At 61.0% G+C, this 27,344-nt stretch overlaps 1 long non-coding RNA gene across 1 annotated transcript; it reads left to right on the top strand.

Moving 5' to 3' along the window:
• The first annotated feature begins 8,024 nt into the window (after positions 1 to 8,024).
• LOC307178380 lies at positions 8,025 to 14,754 on the top strand. The gene is made up of 3 exons (XR_013825190.1): positions 8,025 to 9,133; positions 10,995 to 11,201; positions 14,251 to 14,754. It is a non-coding gene; the product is annotated as an uncharacterized lncRNA (long non-coding RNA).
• Positions 14,755 to 27,344: the final 12,590 nt, after the last annotated feature.

Below are 27,344 nucleotides of genomic sequence, written 5' to 3'. Positions count from 1 at the left end.
CATCTTCTTTATCCATTCATCCGATGATGGGCACTTAGGTTGTTTCCATCTCCGGGCTATTGTAAATAGAGCTGCAAGCAACTGACAAAGGATTAATCTCCAAAATTTATAAGCAGCTCATGCAGCTCAATAACAAAAAAACAAACAACCCAATCCAAAAATGGACAGAAGACCTAAATAGACATTTCTCCAAAGAAGATATACAGACTGCCAACAAACACATGAAAGGATGCTGAACATCATTAATCATTAGAGAAATGCAGATCAAAACTACAATGAGATATCATCTCACACCAGTCAGAATGGCCATCATCACAAAATCTAGAAACAATAAATGTTGGAGAGGGTGTGGAGAAAAGGGAACCCTCTTGCACTGCTGGTGGGAATGGGAATTGGTACAGCCACTATGGAGAACAGTATGGAGGTTCCTTAAAAAACTACAAATAGAACTACCATATGACCCAGCAATCCCACTACTGGGCATATACCCTGAGAAAACCGTAATTCAGAAAGAGTCATGTACCATGATGTTCGAAGCACCGAGTTTTAACCACTGGGCCGCCAGGAGGCCCGGCACCTAGTAAATCTGAGGGCAGTGAGCACTCAGCACTAAATAGCGCCGTTCCTTCCCACCTGCTGCCGGCGGCCCCACCGCACTGTGGGGTCCTGACGGATCCCCACCCTCTGCCACGGCCATACCAGCAGGTCTGCCGCCCCCGCCTCAGCCCCGCCCCGCCTCCTGCTAAGCAAGAGGGAAGCCGCAGGCTCACGCACGTTTGTTCTCCAGAGGGACAGGCTCAGCTTCAGAAGATACTGCTTACTGTTCTTCTTGTGGTTTGGGCGCTACTTAACATTTAGGGTCTCAAAGGTTTTCACGGGATCGTGGGAAGCCTGCACGCTTCCCGCTTCGACGGAGCAGCACTGATCCACGGGCCCGTCCCCAGTCCCCAGGCTCCCCGGGCCCCGGCCCCCATGGGCTCCCTCCAGCCCAGCTCCACCTGCCACTTCCCCCGGTGGGGATGCCTGGCGCTGTACGGCCCAGCATCTGCCCCCGTAAGGAGACCTGGGGAGCAGGATGTGTGGCTGTGCCTATCACCTGGGGCCAGGGGATTTAGAGACGATGGGCCGTGAGCTCCTAGAAGCCAGTGTCCCAGGGCTGGGACCCCCGTGCCCAGGCAAGCCCCCAGTCAAATGCACAAGCCACTGCTTTCCCTCCTCCCAGCAAAGCCTCCCAAGTGGGAAGTGCCCCATTGGGGCGGCTGGGATCCTGCAGCGGAGGCCCGCCCAGACCACCTTCTCCAAGGGCCCGCAGCCCGGCCAGCACCGCAGGAGACATCACGCGCGCAGAGGGCCCATCGTGTCTCCTGGCCTCAAACCCCTTGCACGGGCTGGCACTCCACCATCCAAACACAGCAGCCAGCAGTCTCGTCTGCCTCCCCCTCCCTCCCCCGCCTCTGAGAAGCCGCTCTTGACCCCTTCAGTGGGCAGAAGGACGGGGCCTGCCACATGAGGAAACTGAGGCCGCCACGAGGAGGGGCCGGCCCCAGGTGAGGAGGGGGGAGTGGTCCCAGAACAGTGGGGTCAGGCGGGGCCGCCCTGGGAAAGGAGGGGAGCTGTGTGGGGCCCAGCTGGAGCTAGATGGGACTGCAGCCTCTGGCCAGCCCGAGGGAAGGGCGAGCGTGTCCCAGGCCAGTGACTGGTGCCTCCCTGGCGATGTCTTTGAATCACCCACACTCGGGAGAAGCCAGCAGCACGCTCGTTACTGTGTGGAGAGGCGGGCCTTACACGCCGGGATTCTAGTCCTGGATGTGCTGAGTGCCTGGCAGAGCCTGTGCAGGGAGCTGGCCCTCGGGGCCCTGGATGGGGCAGGTGGGGACCTGCCCAGGGGAGGCGGTCCCTCTGCAGGGGAGATGGGATGTCTGGGGTCGGGGTGCCAGGGTGAGTGGCAGGGCATGCTTGCACTCCGCAGTGAGACTTGGGACTCTGTGCTCCTGGGACCGTGGGCACGTGGCTGTGGCTGGGGAGCGGGGCCACCTGCCTACAGCCCTGCTGGCCCCCGAGTCCTGGGAGAGCCGGGCAGGCGACCTTGCAGCTGGGGTCGGTGTCAGGGAGGGCCACGGCCTCCTGCACCCCCCAGTCAGCAGCCCTATGTGACCACTTCTCCCTGGCACTGGCTCCACTGGGTGGGCACCCTGGCAGGGCCGCTCCTCACTGGGGCCCAGGGTTGGGTCCTGGACCATCACTCTGTCCCGGGGCCTTGGGCGAGGCCCTCTCTATCTGGCCTTAGTTTCCTCATCCGACCTCCAAGTCGTAGGGGTCCCCACCAGTTTGCACACCTTCTTCCTTGCTGACTCCGGGGCCCTGCTCCCTGAGGCCGACAGAGCCCACCCCTCTTAGAGGACTGAGCCGCCCCCGCCTCTAGCATCCGCCTCTGGGTGGGGCCTGCCCACCGGCCTGGCACCTGCCGGGTCCTCCCCGGCCACCTGCCCCAGCTGTGCGGGCCTGTGCCCGGTGGGAGGCCGCGCTGACGGTGGGGGTGAGTCAACAGGGCCAGGCAGGCGGCAGCGTGGAGGTGTCACAGCCTCGCCACCTGCTTGGGCCGCCCCTCCCCCTGCCCCATCCCCTTACCTGGGCCGCCCTTCCTGGGACCCCTAGGCGCTGAGCAGCTGGTGGGTGCCGTGAGCCCACTCTCCAGCACGGGGGACACACGGGACATGGAGCTGGAGGTGGGTCCAGGAGACTGAATCCTGCTGCTGGCGGGAGCCGGGCCTGAGCACGGCCCTGGGCGTCCTTCCCGACCTCGTGAGCCCTCGAGGGAAAGACAGGGGCCTCAGCCAGCCTGGGCGTCTCCGAGCCGGAGGCCTCTGTCCCCCAGACCGCTCTGGGCCTTCTAGCAGTCGCTGCCCGCCGGCCTGGGGAAGGGGCGGGCGGCCGCAGTGCCTCATGTGATGCGGGGCGGGCCTGGGGACGCGCCGGTGGGGGAGGTCGCCTGCAGCCTGCAGCAGGGCAGCCAGCTGTGTCGCTGTGATAGTGTGGCCAGGCCAGGAAGAGTCGTGCAGCTGTGCCCACTGCTTCCTCAACAGGAACCATCTGGGCCCAGCCCTGCCCGGCTTTCCCTCACGGCCATTCCGTCCTGACTTTCCAACAACTTCCTCCTACCACCCGGCCGGTGACACCCCACCCACCCTGGCCCTGGCCCTGGCCCTGGCCCTGGCCCGCTGGGTGTGTTCCCTTGACCTGGGCAGGGGCGCAGCTCAGCAGCATGGGGGCAACGTCCATCCTGGCCAAGCCTCCAACTCCCACGCTGCCCAGCCCACCTGTCTCCCCTCTGGCCTGGCCCTGTCTTCAGCCTGGGCTGGTCTGGGGGTCTCTGCCCTCTCTTGCCCTCAGCCAGACTTCCCCCAGGGCCGCCTGCCCAGGGCCAACTGTTCAAGGGCATCGCCTGTAACCTTGAACCTGACCTCTGGGTTAGCCCTGGTCTGATCCGGTCCTGCCGCTCTGGCCAGCTCCCCTCCACTCAGGGCTTTCCCCTCGCGGCCTGAGGATCCTGCCCCCACCCACCCTGGAAGTACTGCCCGCCAGGCTGGGCAGGCTAACCCCCTCTCTGGGCTTGGCCTCCTGGCTGGGGGCTCCTCAGGGACCCTTACCCCACTTCCCGATGGACGCCTTGGGGAACAGTGCCAATTCGGGCTCACGGGTGGAATTTGCTGGGGGGGTTCGGGCTGCTCCCCACTCTGACGGACGCCAGAAACAAAGTCAGGGCCCTCTGTGACCACTCAGCCCGGAAGCGGGTGTCCCAGACCCTGCTCCCCACTTGGCACCCCGCACAGGGGAGGCGGGGCCCTTCACAGTCACTCAAACGGCCGCTTGGTGAAGGTGGTGACCGCCGTGGGAAGACTCCTCGAAGTGTGGCCCTCGCCCTCCACTGGCCTGGCAGTCAGTCCCTGGGGATCGTACCTCGGCCGCAGTCTCAGGGCCTCTGACAGGCCAGAGGCGTGCAGCCCGCAGACCCGGGGCTGATGCACAGGTTTCTGTGCTATTCCGACAGAACTGAATTGGATTGTAGGTAACTCCTGCCTGTGGGGAGCAGTCCAAGCAGTGCAGAGGGCGCAGGGCAGCAAGTAAGAACCCCTACCAGTGCCTCCCGCTCTTTCCCCAGCGGCCACCGTCACAGCAGGTGGGCGTCCCTCTACAGTCCAGGCAGGGACAGACCCTGTCTGTTCCTGGAAAGGGCGGCGACGTGCATGTCCCCTCAGGGTGCACTGCCCCGGGGCCCCAGGGTTCAGGTGGAGGGGAGGGTGCTGGGAGCCAGGGGCCAGTCCCTGGCTTCGCCACTGTCCTCACGGCCCCTCCTGGCTTCCCCTGCTCTCAGTCAGGGTGGGATTCAGGGTCACCCTGGCCAGTTTCCTCAGCGTGTGTGACACCCTGATCACAGTGGTTCCAGCTCCCAGACTGTTCCAGGAGGAGATGCCACGGGGGACGCCGGGCACGGCCTGCCTCGGGGTCGGCGGTGCAGCTGTCACTCGCACTGGTGCTGGGGTTCTCGCCTCGCCCCGTTTTCCAGGCTGCAAGCAGTGGGGCCTCTGCGAACTGGGAAGCGAGAGGGTCTTGGGAAGGCACAGGCCCCTCCCCTGTGAAGGCAGCCCCCACCCCAGCTCTGGGCAGTCGTTCGGGGCGCTTGCACCTGCAGGGAGCACCCCAGATGGGCCACTTCCACTTTCGTGAGGAGGCGTCTCATCCTGCCTGGTTTTCTGATCAGAGGGGCTGACAGAGGTTGGGTTGAAAGAAAAGCAAGTTGCCCACGAGTGGGGAGCGGGGGCTGCCCGGCCCTTGGTGGCCACCTCGAGGGTGCTTGCCTGCTCCCCGCTCCCCCCAGGCCGGGCAGTTGGGGCTTGTGGGGAAGCAGACGTTGGCGGTGGCTTTCGGAGCTGGGCGGCCCGGGAGATAAGGACCCGAGGAGGAAGTGACTGCAGCAGGAGTGGCTGCACGAGCGGGTGGGGCTGCTCCCTCCAGAGGCCACCGCGGCCAGCACCCACCGCTGGACGGGGGGCAGGGGGCGAGGGACCTTCTCCCCTACGGGAGGCAGACATTCAACCAAAAAGCCCCCAATAGATGTGGCCCGTGGGGCAATCAGGGGAGGTGATTTGGAAGCTGTGTCTGAGGGATCAATTAAGAGCTGCCCCTGGGGAAGTGAAGGGAAGAGCATTCCAGATAGAGGGGCCCAGAGGCGGTCACATTTTCAGGCTTTCAGGATTCTGTAGGATGGCCAGAGAGCTGGAGGGAGGCCAGTGGGGCTCAGTGGTGAGATGACACTGGGTGGAGGTGGGCAGGGAAGCCCATCGGGCTGGGTGTCTTATTTCCGCCTCCTCTCCTATCCTGTAGGAGCCCCCATGACTGCTGGGTGGATGGATGGATTGGAGGGTGAGTGGATGGATGGATGGATGGATGCGAGGGTGGGTGGGTGGGTGGGTGGATGGATGGGAGAGTGGAGGGAGGGATGGGTGGATGGATGGATGGATGGATGGGAGAGTGGGTGGTGGATGGATGGATGGGAGGGTGGGTGGGTGGATGGGTGGATGGGAGGGTGGGTGGGTGGGAGGGTGGGTGGGTGGGTGGATGGGTGGATGGATGGATGGGAGGGTGGGTGGGTGGATGGGTGGATGGGAGGGTGGGTGGGTGGGTGGATGGGAGGGTGGGTGGGTGGGTGGATGGGAGAGTGGAGGGAGGGATGGGTGGATGGATGGATGGATGGGAGGGTGGGTGGATGGATGGATGGATGGATGGGAGGGTGGGTGGATGGGTGGATGGATGGGTGGGTGGATGGGTGGATGGATGGGTGGGTGGATGGGTGGATGGATGGAGGGAGGCATGGGTGGGTAGATGGATGGGTGACTGATGGATGGATTAGTGGAAACATGATTCTATGCAAATCTCATGCCAGCCACGCTTTAGAGAGGAGGTACTGGGACTCACAGGGGCGACAGTCCCAGTCACAAAGCACTCAAAAGAGGGATATGAGTCACAAGGCAGCCCCAGAGGAGGCCAGATGGGGAGATGTGGGCTACACGTGAGCCAAGACAGATCAGCACCCCCGGACCCAGTGCCTGGCTGGAGGCCAACCTCTGCTTCCAGGTCCAGAGTGAAGTGTGGCCAGATGGTGGTGGTCAACAGGGATGGTGCAGGAGAAAACCTGCCCCCATGGGCTCACTTGGGGCAGACAGACAGCCCAGGGCAGGACACCCTGCCCGCCAATCCCTGGTCAGGGTGTCACTGAGCAAACAGAGCCATGGAGAAGGGCCACTTGCATCCTGGGTCGATGCCTGGGAATCCTGCACATGAGGCTGGGCTCTGGGGCGGTCGGCACACTCACTGGCAGGAGAAGGGGAAGCCCTCAGGACGCTACTCCCCACCTGTGAGCCACACACCCTCCAAGGAAGACAGACCAGCTTTCCTCAACCCCTGACCCCAGCTGTGTGGCTGGTTCAGGGGAGGTGGGTCACGGGGCCCAAGACCCTAAGTGGTCTGCCTTTAGAGACCCGGCCCACTAAGGGCGTGCCCCAGGCCCAGCTTCTGGGAGCCAGGGGCCTGGTGTAGTGCCCTCGGGGGACCGGGGCTCTGTGGCCTGTGGCTGGGCGGCATGCACATTCCGAACCTGGAGGTGGGTGTGGAGTGGCGGGGGAGCCACGCCCACTCCTCTCGTCCTGAACTTCACTTGCTTGACGAGCAGGCCTGGGGCTTTGGGCTGAGCCCAGTGAGGACAGAGTGTGAGGATGGACACAGAGTGCTGGCAGTGACAGTGATGACAGCCAAGTCCCCGTGACTCAGCGCTGAGACGTCTCCTCAGTCTGCACCTGAACCTAATGCCTGTCACCGTCACCAAGAGGCTCCGAGAGGCTCAGCAGGCTGCCCACGTCACCAGCCGGTGCGCGGGGCCGGGGTGTGGGGCTGCGCTGGGTCCAGTCAGACCCAGAGCGGGGCTGGGGGAGCCGGGCGGGATGGGCGAGGGTCCCGCTGCACCAAGGACCCAGCCCCTCACCGCCCCACCCCTAGTCTCTTTGCTTACCAGCCACCCCCTCCAGCGGCATCGGGCAAGGCTGTCCATTCCGAGGGATGGGAAACCCAGGCTCAGAAGGGAAGAGTGTCACCTCTGCGTGACCCCAACACTCCTGGGGACCTGCCTGCCTGCCGGCAGAGCGCGCCCTCTGGGCTGTGGGGAGCTGCCCACCCTGCTCCCTTGAGCAGCCAAGCTGCAAAGGGGAAGGCCCCTCCCCGAGGCCACTTTCCCCTTGAGGAGCCCCAGGTGGAGGGTGGGGTAGGCCCCGGCAGGTCCTGGTTTCTCTCTGACTCTGGGCTGAGGTTTCCCGCGTCCTGGGCACCCCCCACCCCGTCCCTCGAGCTGCCCGCCTGCAGAGGAGCCAGTATCTACCCCGCATCTCAGCAATCAGCTCTAAACGCATTTCCTGTGAGCCCATGAGGCATGAGCCCAGTGGACCTGAGGCTGTGTTTGATCCAGAAAGAATAAAAAAGGAAAACCTCTCCACTGGGAACGATGTCGTTTTTCACTTTTTGCCCCCTTTTCTCCTCCCCCTCCTGCTCCTTGGGCACTAGCTCAAGGGAGAGAAGCTTTACTCATTCATGTTGTTTATTGCCTGTCCCTCCACTAGGAGGTCAGCTCTGTGGGCCAGGTTTTTTTCTTTTAAATAGACTCTGTTTTTTAGAGCAGTTTTAGGTTTACAGAAGAATCGAGCCCCTGCCCCCTCACACTCACAGGCTCCCCCATTATCGCACCCCTACCGGGTGGTACCTTGATTACAACTGATGGACCTGCACCACCATCACTCAGAGTCCGCAGTCTACACCAGGGTCACTCTCGGTGGTGTACATTCCGTGGGTGTGGGCAAGTGTATAATGACCTGTATCCACCATCGTAGTCTCATGCAGGGTAGTTTCACTGCCCTGAAAGTCCTTTGTGCTCTGCCTGTTCATCCTCCCTCCCCCCAACCCCCCCCCCGCCACCACTGATCCTTTCACCGTCTCATAGTTTTGCCTTTCCCAGCATGTTTCAGAGTTGGAATCACACAGTCTGTAGCCTTTTCAGATTGGCTTCTTCACTTAGTAACTTGCATTTAAGGTTCCCCCATGCCTTTTCATGGCTTGACAGATCATTGCTTTTTAGTGCTGAGTAATATTCCACTGTCTATTTATTATGAAGCAGTCTATTTATCCATTCACCTCGAAGGACATCTTGGTTGCTTCCAAGTTTTGTCGATTGGGAATAAAGCTGCTGTAAACGTCCACGTCCAGGTTTGCGTGTCTGCAGTCCCAGCGTCTGTGGATTAGTGTCCTCTTCTTATAAGGACACTGGTCACCCTGGCTCGGGGCCACCCCAGCAACCTCATCTTCAAATACAGTCACATTCTGGGGTACTGGGGGGTCAGGGCTTCAACCTACGAATTTTGTGGGGACACAGTGCAGCCCATAATCCGTTCTTCGAGCCTTTAGGTGCAGCGCAGCCTGTGGACGCCTCGATTCTGGTCTCCCTGCCTCTGGAACTCGGAGAGGACACAATTCTGCTCCTTTCAGTCTGCCGTCCACCGTAGCCTGTTGCACAGCCCAGGCAAGGCGTGGCCGCGTCACTGGTTATTCCCATCTCACAGACGGGAAGCCAGAGGCCAGTGGTCTGCGTGAGCTTCCCACGCACTCAGCGGTCTGTGCTTTGCACATGCACTTACTGAGCACCTACCGGAGCTGGACGCTACTCTCTGTGCTGGGGAGCCGGGGCGAGTGAGGTCAGGTGCCGCCTTACCGGTCGGAGGACACCGCGAGCCGAAGAGCAGCAAAACAACCCACGTTTTGCGCTACTTGGGTGTGCGGGAAGGCAGTCTCGCGAGAGGGCAACCTAGCAGGTGGGAAGTCTCGCGGGTGGGAAGTCTCGCTGGAGGGCAGTCTCGCGGGAGGGAAGCGGAGTGCCGCCCTGGCTCTCTAGGAGGAGGTGCTTTTCCCGCGTCTCCTGTGGGAAGCGCCCTTGAGCAGAGCCCCCTGCTAGCGTAAGGGCCCCGAGGCCGGCCTTTCAGAACCCCGGGGTCCCTTCTGGGCTCCCTCCCAGGCCCGCGCTCCTTCATCCTGGCCTCTGGTAAGACTCGTCAGCTCCCCTGGAAGGCAAGACCCTCCCTACCCAGGCGTCGCCGCCTCACAGGTGGCGGGGACAGACTCCCAGGCTGGCTTGAGGCAAAAATATGGCGCATTGGGACGTATTTGGATGTAAATATTTTCAGCTGCGAGAGTAGTTGAGAGAGGAGGTCTTGTTCCCGGGCGTCTCTGCGGAAGCCGGGAATCTGGGCCATCTGGCGCCTCTTCAGCTGCCCCCCTTCCTCGCTCGGCGGGCGTGGGGGGAAGGGGAGGCTCCACCTGGCCCCTGGGGGCGGCTGCGCCTCCCCAGCCTCACTTTCCCCATCCGCCCAGTGGGGGCGTGAGGGTGAGAGGGGGGCATTGGGACGCCCGGCGCCCCGGGAGCAGTCTGGTTACCTTTCCTCCCTCGTGGCTCTGACCCAGGCCAGGGGAGGGGCCAGGTGTGGCCCCGCGGGTAAGCCCCATGGCCTGTCAGGGGTGCAGGAGGGCTCGGCCGCCTCCCCGGATGCAGGGAGGACCCCGGGATTCCCGCTCCTCCCCCTACCAGACCAGCCTCCTCCCAGCAGAGCTCGAGGGCAGCCTGGGAGCCCGGGAGCAGTGTCAGGACTCAGCCTGGACCGGGGCTGGGGGCCTCCACGCACCACCTTTCACTGGTTCCTCAGCTCCCATCCAGGCCCCGATCAAGCCACCTCTGTGCGCCTCTCCAGGCTGTGGCTCTGCGCGGCCTTTATGACGTCCCCTCGCCTAGAATGCCCACCAGTGCCTCCCCGACAGCCAGCTCAGCCCTCCTTTACTAGAGCTGTGGGCTCATGGGTGATGTGAGCTGGCAAAGCCCTCGGAGATGGCTTGGGGCAGTGGTTCCAGACAGGTGCACTGGAGGGGGCTCGGTCGGGCGGGAGGCTGCTGGGCCCCCTCCCGTTTCAAATGGGGAAGCAGAAGCCTAGTGGGGGTCGTTTCAGTACTGGCCCAAGGTCACCAGGCAGTGAGTGGCAGAGCCATCTTGGCCTCATCTTCAGGTTCTCTCTCTCCTCCACTGGCCTCTAAGCAGGGCTGGCGGTGGCCCAGGTCCAGCCTGGGGGTTCACGGGTACTAAGCCTTGCACTTCCTGGGGATGCTTTCAGCTGCAAGTAACAGGATGTCCAGCCAACAGTGGTTTAACAGACAATCACGTATATTTTCTGGAACTGCAGAAGGTGGTGCTGGATTAGGTGCCGTGAGCCGATGATGTCATCAGGGACCCCGGCTCTTCCCATCCTCGTGCTCTGCCGTCCCCTGAGTGCTGGCTTGTTGCCTCATGGTTCCAAGGTGGTTGCTCTGGCTGCAACTCTCACAGCTTGTGACCGCTGCGTTCAAAAAAAGGAAGAAAAGGAGCCAGGGAGGAAAATCTTTCCCAGAAATTTTCAGGCAGTTCTCCCCTTCCAGCTTGTTGGCTAAACTGTGGCTGTGCCTAGCTGCAAGGGAGGCTGGGAACATCCTGTGAGGTCCCTGCCTTTGGGAGGGGTTGAGCTGGCCACGTGCACTTGGGGGTGGGGAGTGGCCAGGGCTCAGAGGAGGCAGGGGTGGCAGGACTGGGGAGGAGAGAAGGAGCTTCCCCGAGGCTGGGAGAGGGTGGGCTTAGGAGAGAAGGGAGAAGGGCTGGCCCTGCTGGTGCGCAGCACCCAGACCCACAGGAGGCCAAGGGTGTGTCGAGGGGGTGACCCCAGGCTCCTGCCTCAGTGACAGTGCCCTGGGCCCTTCACGGTGGACCTGGGCGTGGGCCACACAGCCTAGAGTGGTGACAGTGGGCTGAGGGGCCTGTCCTGGTGAGGGGCTGAGGGCTGCTCTGCTGGGACACAGACGAGGTATGAGTTGCTTCTTGTCTCCAGGGGCCGAGGCGTGCACTCACATCTACAGAGTGGAGGTGCTCTTCTCGTCCTGGGTGCACCCCCTGCTGGACGGGCGTTTCCCTCTGCCCGGCTGGACGCCGCCTGCTGCTGGGCACCCTCGGGAGCCCCTGCCCCTTCTCAGCACAAAAGGGACCCTCAGCGATGCCTTCCTCCTGTTGCCTGCCACCTACGAAGAGCCCCAAAGAGGTTAGCTTTTATTGTTTGCCCTGAAAAATCTCAACTTTTGCTTTTCAAATGAAGAGTCCCCTGGTTCCTTTAGCTGTTAATTCACGCACCACATACTGATATTTGTGTTTATGGAGGGCAGGCGTCTGTCTCCTCACCAGTGTCCCCTGCCCCTGGAGCCGTGCCTGGCCTACAGAAGGTGATCAATAAGTATTGCTACTCGCCGAATGAATGAGTGAAGCAGTACGTGAACTGCAGCCTCCCCTGTACCAGGCCCGGGAGGCCAGCGTGCACTCAGTCTGGTTACATGTATGTGTGTGTTTACCACGTGTGAGTCTTCCTTTCCAGCTGGACTGCAGCCCGTGGGCAGGGACTCCTTCCCGAGGCCTCCCCCGGCCCACCCCGTGAGGACCTCCCACATAGCTGCGGTCATGGGGGCCCCGGGAGACAGGTGACGCCTTATGAACAGGAGAATTTGCACAGAGTGAGGCGGGTCTTGTAAGACCATCGGGCCCATGAGGGACGCAACACCGTAGGCTGGTGAAGCAAACGGCTTCGCCCACAGTGTCTGCAGCCCCGGCCTGCTGGGCTGTGGTTTGGGCAGGCTCCCTGGCTGCCCTGGGCCTCAGTTTCCCCATCGTCAGCTGGAGATAACAGGCGTGAGAGGAAGCAAGATGTTCTCTTCAGGAAGAGCCCGGGCAGGGCGGGCCTGTGACTGCTGCCCTGCCCGGGACCTCGGCTACAGAATGTCTTCCTGCCAGGGTCCCCCAGGCACCTGGTCGGCACCACCTCCCCGTCCCAAACAGTCGCCGTGGGGTCACTGTCTGCGGGGTCCTGGTTGGAGCTCCAAGTCCAAGGCCGCATCCGGCAGCCTTATCTCAGTTCCTGGGAACTTCCCCCGGGGCCAGCTGCAAAGGTGGCCCCAGAGATACTAGGAATGGGGGTGGGTGCTTTCCTGCCCGTGACATGATTAAGTAACAAGAGCAGTTGCTGGTGGGAACATGAGCGGCCACACCAGCCATCTGGCCCTGCCCAGCCCCGCTCTGCCTCGCTCCAAATTTATCTCCCCGGCCCAGCCCTGCTGACTGGTGCTATCACTCCCGGGATGGATGGGGGAATTACCGCGGCCTGTGCTTTGCAAGAAGCTTATAACAAAGCCCGCAGCCAAACCCGAGGTGCAGAGTGAGGCTGCTTCCCCAGGGGCACCTGGAGCGCCTGCAGCCAGGCTCCCGGCCACTGGCCCCGAGCGCGTCCCCGTGCCCCCGCCCCGCCCCGCCGCAGGATGCTGTTCTGCTCACACACCTGCACTCTGTACGGTTCCTATCGGCCCCCAAGTGTAACCGAATCCAAAAATATTAAACCGGGGCCCATCTGTTGGCCAACTGATGAGCGCAGATGTGCTCTGGATCTCAGAGGCAACTGGCAGCCCGTCAAGGCTGTTAGAAGCGGCACCTGCTGCCTGTTTTCCCCCTTCCGCCGCCCCTCCTGGGCCCGGGAGCCTGTGGCCAAAACACGCCCCCACCCCGGAAGGGGCTGGCTCCCCCCGCCGACCAGGAGGAGCGTCCCAGGGCAGGACCCACAAAGAGCCTCACCCACCGGCGGGGAGCAGGGACCCCCGGGTCCAGTTGGGTCCCTTTGCCCTGAGCCCCCTGTCAGCCCACCATGGGGTTAAAGCGGGGACAGGGCCAAGGGCTGCTCTGGAAGGAGGTGGACGGTGGCCGAGCAACAGGCAGGCCACCTGGGGGCGTTTGCACCTGCGCTGCCCCCTGCCCAGAGCTCTCCCCAGGGGCCACCTGCCCCTCCCCCACCTCCTGCAGATCTTTGCTAAGACAGGGTTGGAACTAGACAAATACGACTGTTTCTTTCTTGCTTTGAGACTCACATCAAGACCCGTCTACCTCATGTTATGAACATCTTTACTGGTCCTATTTCAAGAGGGGAAGAGAAAGGAAAACGCCAGCTGTTTCCTCCCCAGGACAGTGGCGGACGTGGGGAGACCAGCACAGAGGCTATCATTCAGGAGTTCCAGGATGGGGCTGGACAAGGAGGCAGAGGTGTTGGGGGCTGAGAAGGGGCTGGAGTCTGGACGTAGCCAAAGGAAGAAATAACAGTATGGCCGGAGGAGAAAGCTGAGGCCTGAGAGGTGGTGGCCCTGCCTCTTCCCACCCATCAGGCGCTCCTGTGGTCCCCACCTGCTCAGTGCCAGGGACAGCCAGGTGAGCGGCAGCCCCAGACTCGGGTCTGGATGGCTGGTCGGAACCAGGGCCTGCCCAGAGGGATACGGGCCGTTGAGGCCAAGTCCCAGGCGTCCGCCCTCCACTGGATAGGTGGGAGACCTGTGTCCAGGTGGAGGAGAGCATGGCCTTGGCCGGCGCCCTGGCTTTCCATGGGGGCTGTGGGCGGGCAGGAGGGCCGTCGCCTTTCAAGGCACTTTCCTCTGTCCCTGAGGGCCACAGTCTCCCAGGCAGGAGACAATAGAGCTGGAATTTGAACCCAGCGCCGCCTCTAAGCTCCAGACATCCACGCCCTCTGGTCCCCAGACGGCTGAGATGTGGGACACAGGCCAGCCCCGCTTTCCTGAGCGGGGGGACCAGGCACCAGATCTGCAACCCGGGGGTCCTGCCCTTACAGCCAGTCCTGCAGACCCCTCGGGGGGCCTCAGCACAAGGGCTCCCCACCCAGGGGGCCCAGGAGCCCTGTCTCACCCACTCCTTGGAAGCCTAGTTTTCCCTGTCAGATGGGAATCAGAAGAACAAGTATCCTGGTATCTTTCTGAGAATTGTCTAGATCCGTGGCTTTCAAGCCTTTCTGAGTATGAGCTGTAGTGGGAAATACATTTGCTACCCTGCCCAATGTTTACTTGCTCCTGTGTGTTACATGTGTTTGCCGGTGCCTCTGATGTTCTATGGCTCGTGGAAGCCTCACCCCCATCTCTGCCTCTGTCTTCACATGACGTCTCCCCGTGTGCATGTCTGTCTCTGTGTCCAAATTTCCCCTTTTTATAAGAACACCAGTCATACTGGGTGAGAACCCACCCTGATGATCTCATCTTAACTAATTACATCTGCAGTGACCCTGTTTCCAAATAAGGTCACGTTCACAGCTGCTGGGGTCGAGACGTCAACATGGATTTGAGGAGGACTCAGTTCAACCCACAGCGGTTAAATACCCTGAATTTCACCCCAGCGCCAGCCCTGGCTTCCCAGAGAGTAAGTGCATGTGGCAACGCGGCACGATTTGGGTGTGGGCGAGGGGCTTGCATTCTTGGGTGGTGGGGCTGCAGTGCAGGCGCCCTGAGGCCCCTGCCCCTGGCGCTGCTGTCATGGCCGCCTGCTTGAAGCTTTCGTATTAGTCTCACTCAAGTGGCTTGGACAGACCCTGGAGGAGCCGGTCACACTCCATTGGGCCAATAATACGGATTCTGAGACCGAGTCAGAGCAGTGCTGATTGAATACACCGCACTGGTGCCCCTAATAGGCTACTGATCTGGGCTGCAAGGCGCACACAATCTTGGATGGCAGCCCCCCAGGCCCGGTGCCCATTCCTGGCGGGTCCCAGCCACAGGCCCACGCAGTCGTATCTCCGGTGTGAGCCTGGGAAGGGCCAGCCATGCAGCTTCCTGTGGGATCTGCGTGGGGATGAATTTTCTCACTGAGGCTGCTTGCCCTCGATTTAAGGACCGACTTCCGGGGTCTGACACAGAGCTGGTATGGGCCAGGATTTGAGAGGGTGTCATCCAGGTTCCCCCCCGCCCCCCGACCTGCTGAGGCTGCCCGAGAGGTTCCCACGGTCGGCAGAGCAGTGGACGAGCTGCTGCGGGGTGGACCTCCAGCCTTAGTGTATGCCATTCTGATCGGGAGGTCCAGAGGGAGGGCTGGCCTCCCCACCTCTGAGTCCCTCTGAAGGCCTAGCGGGGGTGTTTAGCCCCCTGCCCACGTGTAACGGGGCTGACCTCTGCATGAACCAGTGCCCCTCGCCCCTCTCTCCCTCTCTCTGTCTCTCCCCCCCCAGCTTTGCTAATAGTACCCTTGCTGTGGCATTCTTCCTCACTTGGGCAGGCCGCCATTCCTCAGCCCCTTCTCTCACGGGTGTAACAGAAATCTCCCCTCAAAAGCCCCCCAGGTGTTGGTGCACCTGCAGGGCCTGTGGGCGGCACCGTCACCGTTGTGCGCACTTTACAGGAGACGGAGGCCTGGACAGTGCAGGCACCTGCCTGAGGCCCACATAGCTTGGTTGCAGAGCTAGGACTGACACCCAGCTCTGTCACCTGCGCTCCCCACACTCCATGCAGCGAGAGTGTTGACAGGACTACTCCTCCCCCGATAGGGCGAGCGCGGCAGCCCTGAGGACGGGGTTTGGGGAGTCTGCTTGCTCTTATAGGAAACTTGCCCCAGCTGAGCTGTGGTTGGTCATGTTTTGGGGGGAAGTTTTAAGAGAAGAAGTGAAGACTGAGTCCATCTCAGCCGAGTTGGACACCACGTTCTCTGCACCCTTCACCGTCACGAGCATCTCTGCCATCTGGGCAGCTTGCCCACACCCCCATTCCTGAGGGACTGAGCCCCGGTTGCTAGGCTCTCCCTGGCTGAGGCTGCCACATCACCTCCATTGGGTCTCACGTGTGTTTTGCCCTTGCTGGGCACATTCTGAAGAGACCAGGCAGGCGTCAAAACAGACTCAGACGTGAGGCAGAGGCCAGGTCTATGGCATGGGGAGTTTAAAATAACTATGATTAATACGTTAAGGGATCTAATGGGAAAGACGGACAGTGTGAAGGACAGGTGGGTGATGTAAGCAGAGAGACGCAAACTCTAAGAAAGAAGAAAAAGGAAATGTGAGAAATCAACGTGTGACAAAAACGAAAACGCCTTCCACGGGCTTGGTAGTTGGCCCAGTAGGGTTGAGGAGAATCAGCGAACTTGAAGGTAGATCAACAGAAAATTCCTAACCTAAAGCAAAAAGAGGAAAAAGAGAACCGTGGGACAATATCAAACGGTGCAGAATACACATAATTGAAACACCAGGAGGGGGACTTCCGTGGTGGTCCAGTGGGTAAGACTGCGCTCCCAATGCAGGGATCTGGGTTCAGTCCCTGGTCGGGGAACCGGATCCCGCGTGCATGCCGCACCTAAGACGCCTGCGTGCTGCAACTAAGATCCAGCTCAGCCTAAACAAATTAATAAATGACTTCTAAAAATTAAAAAAAACACCACCAGGAGGAAAAGCAAGAGAACAGAGCAGAAGAAATATGTGAAATAATCATGCCAAAGAACTTTCAAAAATTAATGACAGACACCAAGCTAGAGATCCTGGAAGCTCAGAGAACACCCAACAGGATAAAGACAACAACACAGCAGAACCCCACATCTGGGCACGTTACCTTGAAACTGCAGAAAACCAAAGACAGAGAGAAAATCTCGAAGTCAATGGGAAACCTGACGTACAGAACAAGGGTGAACGTCACAGCGGATCTCTTGTCAGACACCATGCAAGCAAGAGGAGAGTGGAGTGGAATATTTCAAGAGCTGAAAGAAAAAAAGCACCCATCTAGAAGTCAGCAAAATTCTCTTCCGAGGTGAATAGAGAACAAAGGCTCCTTCAGATGAGCAAAAACAGGGAATTCATCACAGCACACCTGCCTTGTGGGAAATGTTGAAAGAAGGTTACCCTCCTGGTCTGTGTGACGGTGAGTCACTCACCCGACAAAAGTTCACTGAGCACCTACTGTGTGTCAGTGCTGTGCCACGCCCCAGGGACAGCCCTGAAGTGAGACCGACGCTGTGCCAGCTGGCGACAAACTCACGGGGGAAGTTACAGCCAGGAGCGGAGTGGGGGTGCAGGGGGTGCAGCGTCCTGGAGACCAGGTGACCAAAGGGTCTCCAGAGGGAAAGGAAGGAGCAAGGGTGGGAGGAAGCACAGAGAGGGGTGCTCGGCGGTAAGAGGGGGCAGCAAGTCCCGCGGGCGGCCGGGCTCAGATGGTGACCCTCCTCCTCCAAGAGCCGGCCCCAGCCCGGAAGCCCGTCCTCATCAGCTTGCTGGCTTCTCAGCCAGGTGGACCTGGCCCGGCCCCCCGCGGTGCCCCCCCCCCCCCCCCCCCCCCGCCGAGCCCAGCCCACCACTCCGAAGCCTTGCTTGCATCCAGGCTGCGAAGCCTTGGCTCTAAAAATAGCCGCCACCTGGGAGCAGAGACAGATGGGAGGCGGTGGCCCCGGCCGTCAGCATCCTGGCACACAGCTGGCTGGCAGCGGGCCGGGCAAACCAGCGTGGCTCCCGCGTGGCCCGGCGCATCCCTGGCAGTGGAGGAGGCTGGCAACGTGGCAGGCGGGCCCCCGGAGCGGCCCCAGCCACACCTCTTTCGTCCACGCCCCAAGCCCCTGCCGTGGAGCGTGACCTGTGCTGTCAGGCCGCTGGGCCTCACACCGGCCCTTCTGCTCACTGCACACCTCGGGCAGGTCCTGTGACCTGTCTGGTCTGTGCTTCCTGCTCCTCCAGACAGTGCCCACCCCCGGCGCTGGGCAAGGATCTCAGGAGTTAGAACACGCTGAGCGCCTGGCACAGTAGGTGCTGGGGTGGGAGGAGCCCGGGAGGTGCTGTGACTATCACTGTTTCCAACCCATGGGCCCCCTCATCCCCTCGGCTTTGCTTGGGGACTCTCCCCTACCCACTGCCTGTGTCCCCTCCTCACCTGGCCACCCAGCCCCAGCCTGGAGCCCTGGGTGGCTTCCCAGGAGCGGGGGTGTGGGTGGTGAGTCTCTGATGATTCTCTCCCCGGACGGGATTACACCTGGGCCCTGCCTGGGGCTCCAAGGACCCCTGCCCTCTGGGGAGGGGACACAACCCGCCTGGGCAGGAGGAGGGGGACACATCCTGCCTGGGCAGCATCAGGTGTGACCAGTGGAATGAGGGGACTGATGTTTGCCACGTCCAAGCAGCAGCTTCAGGAGTCGCCTCAGTCTCCCCCCAGCTCCCTCCCACCCCTTTATCTGAGACCAGTGTCGCCTGTGGGACTGATTCTGCACTGCACTGAGACCACCACGGCCAGCCTGTCGCTGCCAGCTTGTAGTGGGAGCGAGACATAAACGTGTGAGACCGCAGCTTGGGGGCTGTTTGTCACAGCAGCAGAGCTGACTAACGCACCAAGCAGTGTGAGCTGCCTCCGGGTTGCACTGCCCCTCGTTGAAATTGACTTCATTTTGGTGAAATTTATATACAGTGCAATGCACATGTTTTGAGCATGCAGTTCAGTGAGCGTGAACCAAGGGGTAAACCGTTTCTCCAGTGAAGATCTAGAGCATTTCCATCATGTTGCCCCTCCTTAAAATCAACTCCCCCCAACCCCCAATTCAGTCACCCACGTCCTCCTTCCGTTACAAGATCCGTTTGGCTGTTCGTGGAACTTTGTCTAAACAGAGCACTCGCTTCGTGCCTGACGTCGTGGGCTCTTGCCGGTTCAGGGATGCACTGTGTATGTGTGTCTGGGGCTCCCCTGGTTGCTGAGTAATACCCTCAAGTGTGAATACAGCACGTCACGTCTGTCCGTCACCTGCGCTCTACATTGTCACTACTCTGGGCGAACGGAGCTGCTGAGAACATTTGCGCAGCAAATGAGGACGTTTTGTCCTTTTTAATCTCTTCCAGCTGCATCCCTCCGAGCAGAATTGCTGGTCTATTCTAATCAGCTCTATTTGCTCTTACAGGAAATTTCTGTTTTCCCAAGCAGTAGTTCTCATTTATATTCCCAGCAGTGCGGAAGGGCGTTCTGGTTGCTCCACACCCTCACCAACGTCTCACAGTGTTAGTTTTTTGTGTTCTGGTTTTTTCAGAATTTTAATTTTTCTAGTAGGTGTGCAGTGATGGCCTGTGGGGTCCACCGGGCACTTTCTCTGGTGACCATTGGTGTCGAGAATCGTTTCCTGTGCTTATTGGCCGTTCATGTGCCTTCTTTTACTGACGTGTCTAAGTCTCAGGGCCACGGTTTGTTCGGTTGTTTGTATTTTTACTATGGAGCTGTAAGAGTTCTTTGTAAACATCAGTACGAGGTCTTTGTCGTATGCGTCTCATTTCTTTTCTCTGTGGCTTCCCTTTTCATTGTCCTAATGGTGTCCTGGTGAGCAGAAGGCTTTAATTTTGATGAAGTTCTGGGTTTTTTCCACAGCGAATGCTTTCTGTGTCCTAACTAAGGAAGCTTTGCTGGTAGGTTTTCCTCGTTTCCTTCCAGAAGCCACACACTGTTGGCTTTTACACCTCGGTGAACGACCCTCTCTGCATGAGCAAGCTTCCTCCGGCGTGAGGCTCTGGTGGAGACCACGGCTCCCCACGGGACACCCAGCCGTCTCAGCCCCGGCTGCCTCATCACACCCGGCCTGGCCCAGTGCACGGCCTGTGTGCTCAGAGGGCCGAGCGGCAGACGGGCTGGTTGTCTTGCCGCTGGACGTGTGTCCGGGGACGGCTGTAACAAAGGACCACAAATTGGGCACTTGAGACGACGGCATGTCCTTATACTCTGGAGCCGGGTGAGCGGCCATGGGGCCGGTCTGGGCTCTGACCCAGGAGACGAGGGCGGGACCAACCCGAGGGGTTTGCAGGTGAATCAGCGAGGCCTGGTGACCGAGAGGGCAACTGGGGCAGGAGGCTGGCATTTTCTCCCCGGCAGCCCTGGAAGGAAGGCGCTTCCAGGTCTGGAGTGCCGCTTGGTTCCCGGTGTGAGGGGCAGAGGGGAGAGAACTGAGGGTGTGAGCCAGGGACCCCTGGGGTCAGACAGGGTGGGGAGGGCAGGTGAGGGCTGGGCCGGAGGGGAGCGGGGTTGCCGGGGGCTCCAAGGAGGACCAGGAGGCTGGAGGTTTAGCTGGAAGAACAGACAACACCAAATCCCATTAGACTGATCAGGGCAGGAGTCTGCATCCCTCCAGCTCTGCTTCCGTCCTTGGCGGGACATCCAAGGGGGAGGGAGGAGTGGGGAGGAGCCGGCCTGAGGCCAAGGCTGGCAGGTGGGAGGGAGGCTGCGTGGCCCAGCCACCCCTCCTGGGAGCTGTTGCTGCGGCCTCTTGCGGTTTGGACAGAGCTGCAGCAAGTCCTGCAGGATGAGGGGCGCACGTGCTTCTGAGCAGCCCGTGAGGGCTCTTCATTGGGCACTTCACGGCCTCTGCTTGGAGGGGCCTGGCCTTTCCCCTGGGGCCAGAGGGCTGCCCCCAGTGCCGGCCTCGTCCTGCTGGCTGGGTGCCTTCAGCTCGGTCTCCACTTGTGCTGCCCTGCTCCCCACTGCCCGCTCGGACACAGCCCTGAGGCCCCTGGAGAGTGGCCGAGGTGGTCCTCCCTCGGGCCCAGCAGGGCCAGGTCTTGGTGCTCGGCGGCCTGGCGGGGGATGTGCCTGGCGGGGTGACTCAGGGCCGCTGGGCTTCCTGGGCGCTGGCGGGACAAGGCCTTACCCAGAGCCCCGTGTTCCTGGTGGGGCAGCAGTGCATCACCTGTGACCTTTTGCTTCTTGGTGACAGAAGCCACATCACTTCTCGTCCGCTCCCACCTTCTGTTCTTCAGCATGAATTCTGGAAAATTCTCCGATTTCCGCTCTGTGGAACAACCATAGCCGTTTCTGTCCCAGTCCCTCCTGGGGTGTCCTCTGCTTCTCACGCTGTGAAGGAGATGGCAGAGTGTCTGGGGCCCGAGCCCACGTCCCACTGCAGACGTGGGTCCTGCTGAGTCCCTGGGTCACCGTGGGGCGGCCGCTGATTCAATCAGGGTGCCCGCCCCACCCCTGGCCGCAGCCCTCCAGGGGGCTCGGGACCGAGCTGCTCGCACGTCCTGAAGCCAGAGCCGCTGCCTCGGTGCCTCCAGGAGGAGTTGGGCCCTGAGAGGCGCGTCCCTCCTACCCCGAGGGTCTGGGGGCGACACAGCCGTCCTGCTGCCTCTGGGCTTCCTGAGCCCAGCGCCTGTGTGCTCGGGGTCCGACACCACTGTCCTCGGTGCTCACTCGGGATCCGACACCACTGTCCTCGGTGCTCAGGCCCAGTTCCCACCCTTGGTGCACCGCCTGTTCAACAAAGCTCTCCCCCAAGGAGCAGGCGCCAGCTCCTGAGGATCTGGAGAGAGTCGGGCCGCTGCCGTCACGCCCTGAGGGCTCTCAGCCAGGTGGGGACAGTGTGGGCGTCCTGGCACAGACGGGCCGGGTGGGGGCGGTGCTTGAGATGACACAGTCTACTCCGTCCCACTTCTGAAGGCCCGTGTCTGACTCAGGTCCACCTCTCTCTGGAGGCTCTGGGGGAGGGGCCCTCCTGCCTCTTCTGGCTCCTGGGGGCGCTGGGCGTCCTTGGCTGGTGGCCGCCTCCCTCCAGTCTGTCTGTCCTCACGTGGCCTCCACCTGTGTGTCTGCATCTGTCTTATGAAGACTTCAGTCTCTGTATGTAGAGCCCACCCCAACCCAGGATGACCTCACCCTGAGATCCTTCACTCGGTCACGTCTGCAAAGACCCTTCATCCAGACACGTCGCATTTATGGGTTCCGGCGCTTAGGATGTGGGCGTGTCTTTTTGGGAGACTCAAAAAGCCCAGAAAGGGGCACTGATGAGACTGAACCAGGGACCGGAGGGCGCTCGGCCCCTCTGCCCTCCCACGGCCAGCCCTTTCCCTGCGCTGCATCACACGCTGTCTTGGTCAATTGTAACGGGTGCGACCAGCACACACCATGGACGCAGGGAGGCCCCGCGCAGACGCTCTGGCCGGGGCTCTGCACTTCCTCTCCCTGTCACGAGTCACCAGCATGGAGCCAGGTGACGGCAACTGATAACCTCTAGGAACCTCTGCTTCCTCGCCTGGGAAGGGGAGATAATGTCTTCCCTGGATCAGTGGGGACGGCGGAGGGGAAGGAGGCTTGAACCGCCGGTCCCTGGGCTGTGACGGGCTCCTCTTGGATGGCGCCCTCACACCAGTGTCCGGGGTCCCCCAGGGGCTGTGGGTGAAGGCTCCTGGTCATGAATCCCTCATCGGGCTGGGCTGGGTGAGGGGTGAGGCCTTGGATCTGGAGGGTGCCAATCGCTTGGGAAGGACCCCACGGCAGGAGGAAGGGCAGGGAGAGGACGGGGCGCACCAGTGGAGGGCAGGGACGCTGCGGGCAGGGGGTCAGGAGCCCCTCACCCCATCCTCAGCCCCCCTCCCCACCCGGCCAGGGGGCGGCAGAAGGATGTAAGCCACTGACAGCCCTGCCTTGTTTCAGAGAAAATATTCCCTGAAAGACATTAAAATGAAGTAAATAAAAGAGATAAAAATGGAAATATCAAGGCAGCAACTTCTTCTTTTCTGATTACAAAGCAGGCGGTGGGAGGCGCGGGCCCTTGAAGACGCAGCTGCAGCAGCCGGGCCGGCCTGATAAGGGCCCGGCCGCCTGTGCCCACGAGATAAAGCCGGCAGTGCTGCCTGGCCTCAATCCCGCCGGCCATCAATATTCACACGCCGGCCGCGGGCGCTCCGATAGGGGCGGAGACCGCTGCCGCAGAGCCCCTATTAATCCACTCGCAGGCATTTAAATCCCGCGGAAAGTGGACGACATCCTTCTTGTCCTTCCCCCCCGCCCCTCCTCTGAGCCTCTAGTTCACTAAGTTTTCAGCTGCGGGTGGAGGGACCGGGAGGGGCGGGGGCCCACACACCTGCACCCCTGCGGGAGACAGGCGAGGGCAGCCCCCCGGGCTTCAGGGGCTGCAGTGATTCCAGAAGGCGATGGCTCCCGTCGGCACAGGGGGCTCCGCGGAGCGCCGTGGCCGAGCCGGCCGCATCCTCCTGCTCCTTTGTGAGCGGCCCTCTCCTCCCTGGCTGTCAGCCCACCGGCAGGGACCGAGGCTGAACACATGAACACACACCACACACAAGACAGTGACGGGAGGGGAGTGAGGGGCGTGACAAGGGCCAGGAAGACACCCAGCCAGGCTTCTGCTCACACCCCCCGTGGCTGCCGTCTCCCCAGAGGCCCCCGCTCCTTTCCTGGTCTTTGGCGCTTGTTCGTTTTCATGCCGGGCTCGCTCTGTGCAGGACCTTTGCGCGTGCACCTGCCTCCCGGGGGCCCGCCTCCTCCGGATGTCCACCTGGCCCCCTCCTTAGAGAGGCCCTCCTTGACCACCCCGCGTCTCCCCAACCCCCTTAATGGCATCACCCCTCCCCCACCACACTCACAACGCAGGCACCACAGGAACACGTGTTTGTGCCCGTTTTATCCAGTGCTACAGCCCAGAGTTCAGAACAGCAGCTGGCACATAGCAGGTGTCCAGTGACATTTACTGAGTGAAGGAGGGAGGCCGATGGGGCACCTCGTTTAGACGCTGCGTGTGGGAAGGGCGTGGAGATGTGGACAGGGAGGGGGGTTGGACAAATGGAGCTGGGAGGACAGACCTCCAGGCAGAGGGACTGGCCTGTGCAAAGGCCCTGAGGTGGAGTCTGATGCGGTTGCGGCGGGTGGTGGGGAGAGAGAAGAGGCAGCAGATGCAGGTGGGCCAGGCAGATGTGGCCTCAGGCCGGGGAAGACTCTGGGGGATTCTTCCCAAGAGCAACGTGAGAGCACGTCCAGCTCCCCTGGGCACCCAGCGCTCCCTGCACCCAGCATGCAGCACACACCCAGCACACAGCTCGTGCCCAGCTCTCTTGGTGCAGGCCCCCCAGCGGCACGCTCACAAGTGGGCTCCCGCAGCCAGGGAGAGATGCCAGGACTGTCAGGAGGATGCCCAGCTGCCGGGCACGGAAAAGGCAAGGCACGGGGGACGGTCCTTCTATCTGGCACCTCAGGAAAGGCCCAGCGTCTGTGCTCAGAGCTGTACCTCTCCCCCGAGGCTGCCCCCGTTTGGGGCTGCAGCCCCTCCTTGGAGCCACCTTCCCTGCCCACCCTTCTCTGGATGGATTCTTTCATCAAGCCTGGTCATAACCAGGTTTTTTGGGGGGGGCAGGACAAGGGGTGGAGCACCCCTTCTCCAAGACAAAGCGCCACCCTGGAGGGAGGCTCTGTCCCCGGGCACTCTCACTCCAGGAGGGGTCCTTCCCTTGTCAGCGACAGGGCTTCTTAGAGCTGTGGTCTGTGAGGTTAACTCTGTGGGTTAAGACCACCATCCTAAAAACAATTGGGATGCATTGCACGTGGAAGAAGTAAACACTGTGAAAGGTGGTCTGGGGACGTGTGCCTGAGTGTGGCGGGGAGGGCCGCCGCTGCTCGCGTCCACCCTGCACCCTCCTGCTTTGTGCACTACCGGCCCGGTGCTCACAGCGCCCTCGTTCGCCCGGTTCCACAGCCGAGGAACTGAGGTGTGGGGCGGCTAGCCCGTCCAAGGGCAGCTGGGACCTCGGGGTGGACAGACGAGGCACGTATACTGGCCGCACACTCCCTGGCGGGATGCCCCCAGATCAGTCCCCTCTCCTCTCTGTGCGTCCGCGTCCTCGTCTGTAAATGGGCATAAGTAACACTGGGGACTTCCCGGCAAGGGCGCTGTGAGGTGCAGACGGGACACAGCCCTCAGGAGATGGGCACCGCTGCCGTCACACCTCACGCAGCTCGTCCCCACTATCCCTGCCCCTTCTGGTCCCAGAGGGAACGAGGCCTCACCTCCTGGCTGCCGACAGCAGCCGCACATTCAAAGGAGAATGTACAGAACACAAGGAGGAGATCAGTATAGCCGGACTCCTCGATCAGTATAGCCGGACTCCTCGATCAGTATAGCCGGACTCCTCACTCTCCTAATCGCCGAGGCGCACGCTTCAGTCGTGCAAGCCTCCCGGGCTTGGAAGCGCCAGCCCTGCACACGAGGACAGCTGCCCTCTGGCCCGCAGTGCCGCCTCCCCAGAGTCTGTGCTCAGAGCCGCCCCTCATCTCCGGGATGCCAGTGCCGGCACCTCCCCTCCCTCAAGGCCGGGCTGCTTCCACATCTGGCTTCATTCATAAGCAAATGCCAAGTCACCCAGATCCAGAGCTCATAGTCAGCCGGAAAGCTCTGTGCAAATATCACCATCATTAATAATCATTGATGAGAACGATAAATAAATGAGAATTATTATAATAGGAAGGTCTCTCTCAAGAGTGGGTACCCAGTGGGCCACGGGGGTCCCTGGCCGATCCACCTGCCTCTCCCCAGCTCCCCATCGCAGGCTCTGAGTGCTGCACTCAGGCCAGGCTGCGGGCTGCTTCTGAGTGGTTGGGGCCATCCATGGCGGCTCAGGGACAGACCCACCTCCTCTTTCTGGCTCTGATGAACAGGTGGCCCCAGTGTTCCCAGGTGTAAGGTGAGGGTGGTGGTGAGCTGGTATCTAGGATCGGTCAGCATCCCACCAGTTCCTCCAGCCTTGCAAGGAGAATGCATGAAATGGGGGTTCCGTATGGCCCGGTTTGACACAGCAGTCGGTATGTTGTGGCCACAGCCCCATCGCACCAGATGAGCCTGCGCCAGTTCTTCTAGAACTGCTGCTCTGTCCGTGGTTCTGAACCACAGTCTTGCAGGAAATGCTGCTTCCTCCACCCTAGGAACCAGGCACGTTGTCCAGCCTCCCCCAGGTAGTACGTGCCAGGTGAGGGGCAAGAAAGCGTCAGGAAAGATGGGAGAGCAGAGGAAAGAGAGAGAGGAGAGCAAGAGAGACATGCGAGACAGTGGCAGAGAGACGGACAGAGACATGGGCTCTGGGTCAGACACAGGGAGGCCACCTCCTCTGACGTCACCAGGAGGAGGAGGAACTTTTGTTTGGGCTTCATATTTCAACAGTCATGGAATCTAAGGAGGATATTTTCCGTACGGTTTTCTGCCACTGTTCTCCTTCCCACGTGCTCCACCTGTGCGTCCTCGGGGCGTCTGTGCCGGCGCTCAGCCTGAGCAGCAGAGCCACCGGGCGTGCGTGTGTGCATGCAGGATATATAGATAAATACATGTGCACACGTATGTGGGACTGTTCCAGCGAGCTGACCACATGCAGCTAAACAGTCTGCAGGCTGTCGTCTGATGCTGGAAGGGGGTTGGTGGCTGTAATGTGGGGGAAGGAGCAGAAGCTGCACCCCTAGCCAAAGTGAGGCTGTGACACAGTGACGGTTACCGGGTCTCGTGCGACATGTTCCATCCCAAGATGCCTAAAGCACGTGGGTGAGGCCGCTGGTCCCGACAGGACATACCTGCTTTGCTCATGTCAGGAGCAGGTGTGGGTACTGGAATCAGTCCCAACAAATGTCCTCCCCAGGCCCAGAGGCGAAAGCACTTACAAGTATAAGCAGTTACTCATTCCTTTCTGTCCAGCAGAGCTTCCTGGGGCCAAAGAGACAGTCCAGAGCCCAGGTGCCCCCGACGTCGTGAGGAAGACAGACACAGTCGACAGGGCAGTACTATTCACTGTCACGGCCGGACGGTACCTTAGAAATTCAGGGATGGTTAAGAGGAGTGGTCTCACAGGCCAGTCTATTCACAGTCCCTGCCCCAAATGCTGTGTCCAGAAAGGTTCTGAGGCGGTGCTTGATCATCTACAAAGAGAACTGGGATCAATTAGTGATGTCTGCTGCAGGGACAGCACAGGAAGACGTGTGTGTGAGGGAGGCCCGGGTGCGGAACCTGAGGTCCAGAAAGGTGAGGTGGCTGGTCTGAGGCTCTGGAACAAGGAAGCTGCAGGGCTGAGGCCAGAAACTGCCCTCCTCTCTCCTAATTTGGGTTCTTTCCAAGACATCACAGTGGATTCCAGAGTGAGACAGACACAGGGAGCAAGGGACATCTGGGGTTGTGTCCTGTGATGGTTCCGTGACCCTCACGGTAGCCCGGCTGGATGGGAACCAAGTGCGGACACACAGCCCGACTGCTGCGGCCACCCTGCTTCTCCCCAGGGCCTCGCCTTCAACACTGCCAACCGTCACCCCGAGGCTAAGCGGCTGAAGTAGACCCTCTAGTAGCCACCCCCCACCCCCACCCCCAGGCTTCGCTCCTTGGAGTGGTCCAGCCGTTCCCAGAAGCATTTAATGGCAGGGATGCCCAGAGAAGGTGCTGGAAGGAATGTGCTCAGAGGCTGTCCCTGGGGAGAGGGCTTGGCCCAGAGGAGCCAGGCGTATGTCCTGATGCCCCAGGTAGGACCTCAGAACTGAGTTGTTTTTCCTGCTTTAGGGAGAGCGGAACATTTGCAGAACTGTGGTTTCAGCTCAGCTCCTTTGTCTCTTAGAAGGCACACGTGGCTGAAACCGCC

The sequence above is a fragment of the Stenella coeruleoalba genome (genome assembly GCF_951394435.1).
Source record: "Stenella coeruleoalba genome assembly, chromosome: 20".
Lineage (NCBI taxonomy): Eukaryota > Metazoa > Chordata > Mammalia > Artiodactyla > Delphinidae > Stenella > Stenella coeruleoalba.
Note: the sequence above shows the minus strand (reverse complement) of the source record. Positions and strands in the feature narration are given on the sequence as shown.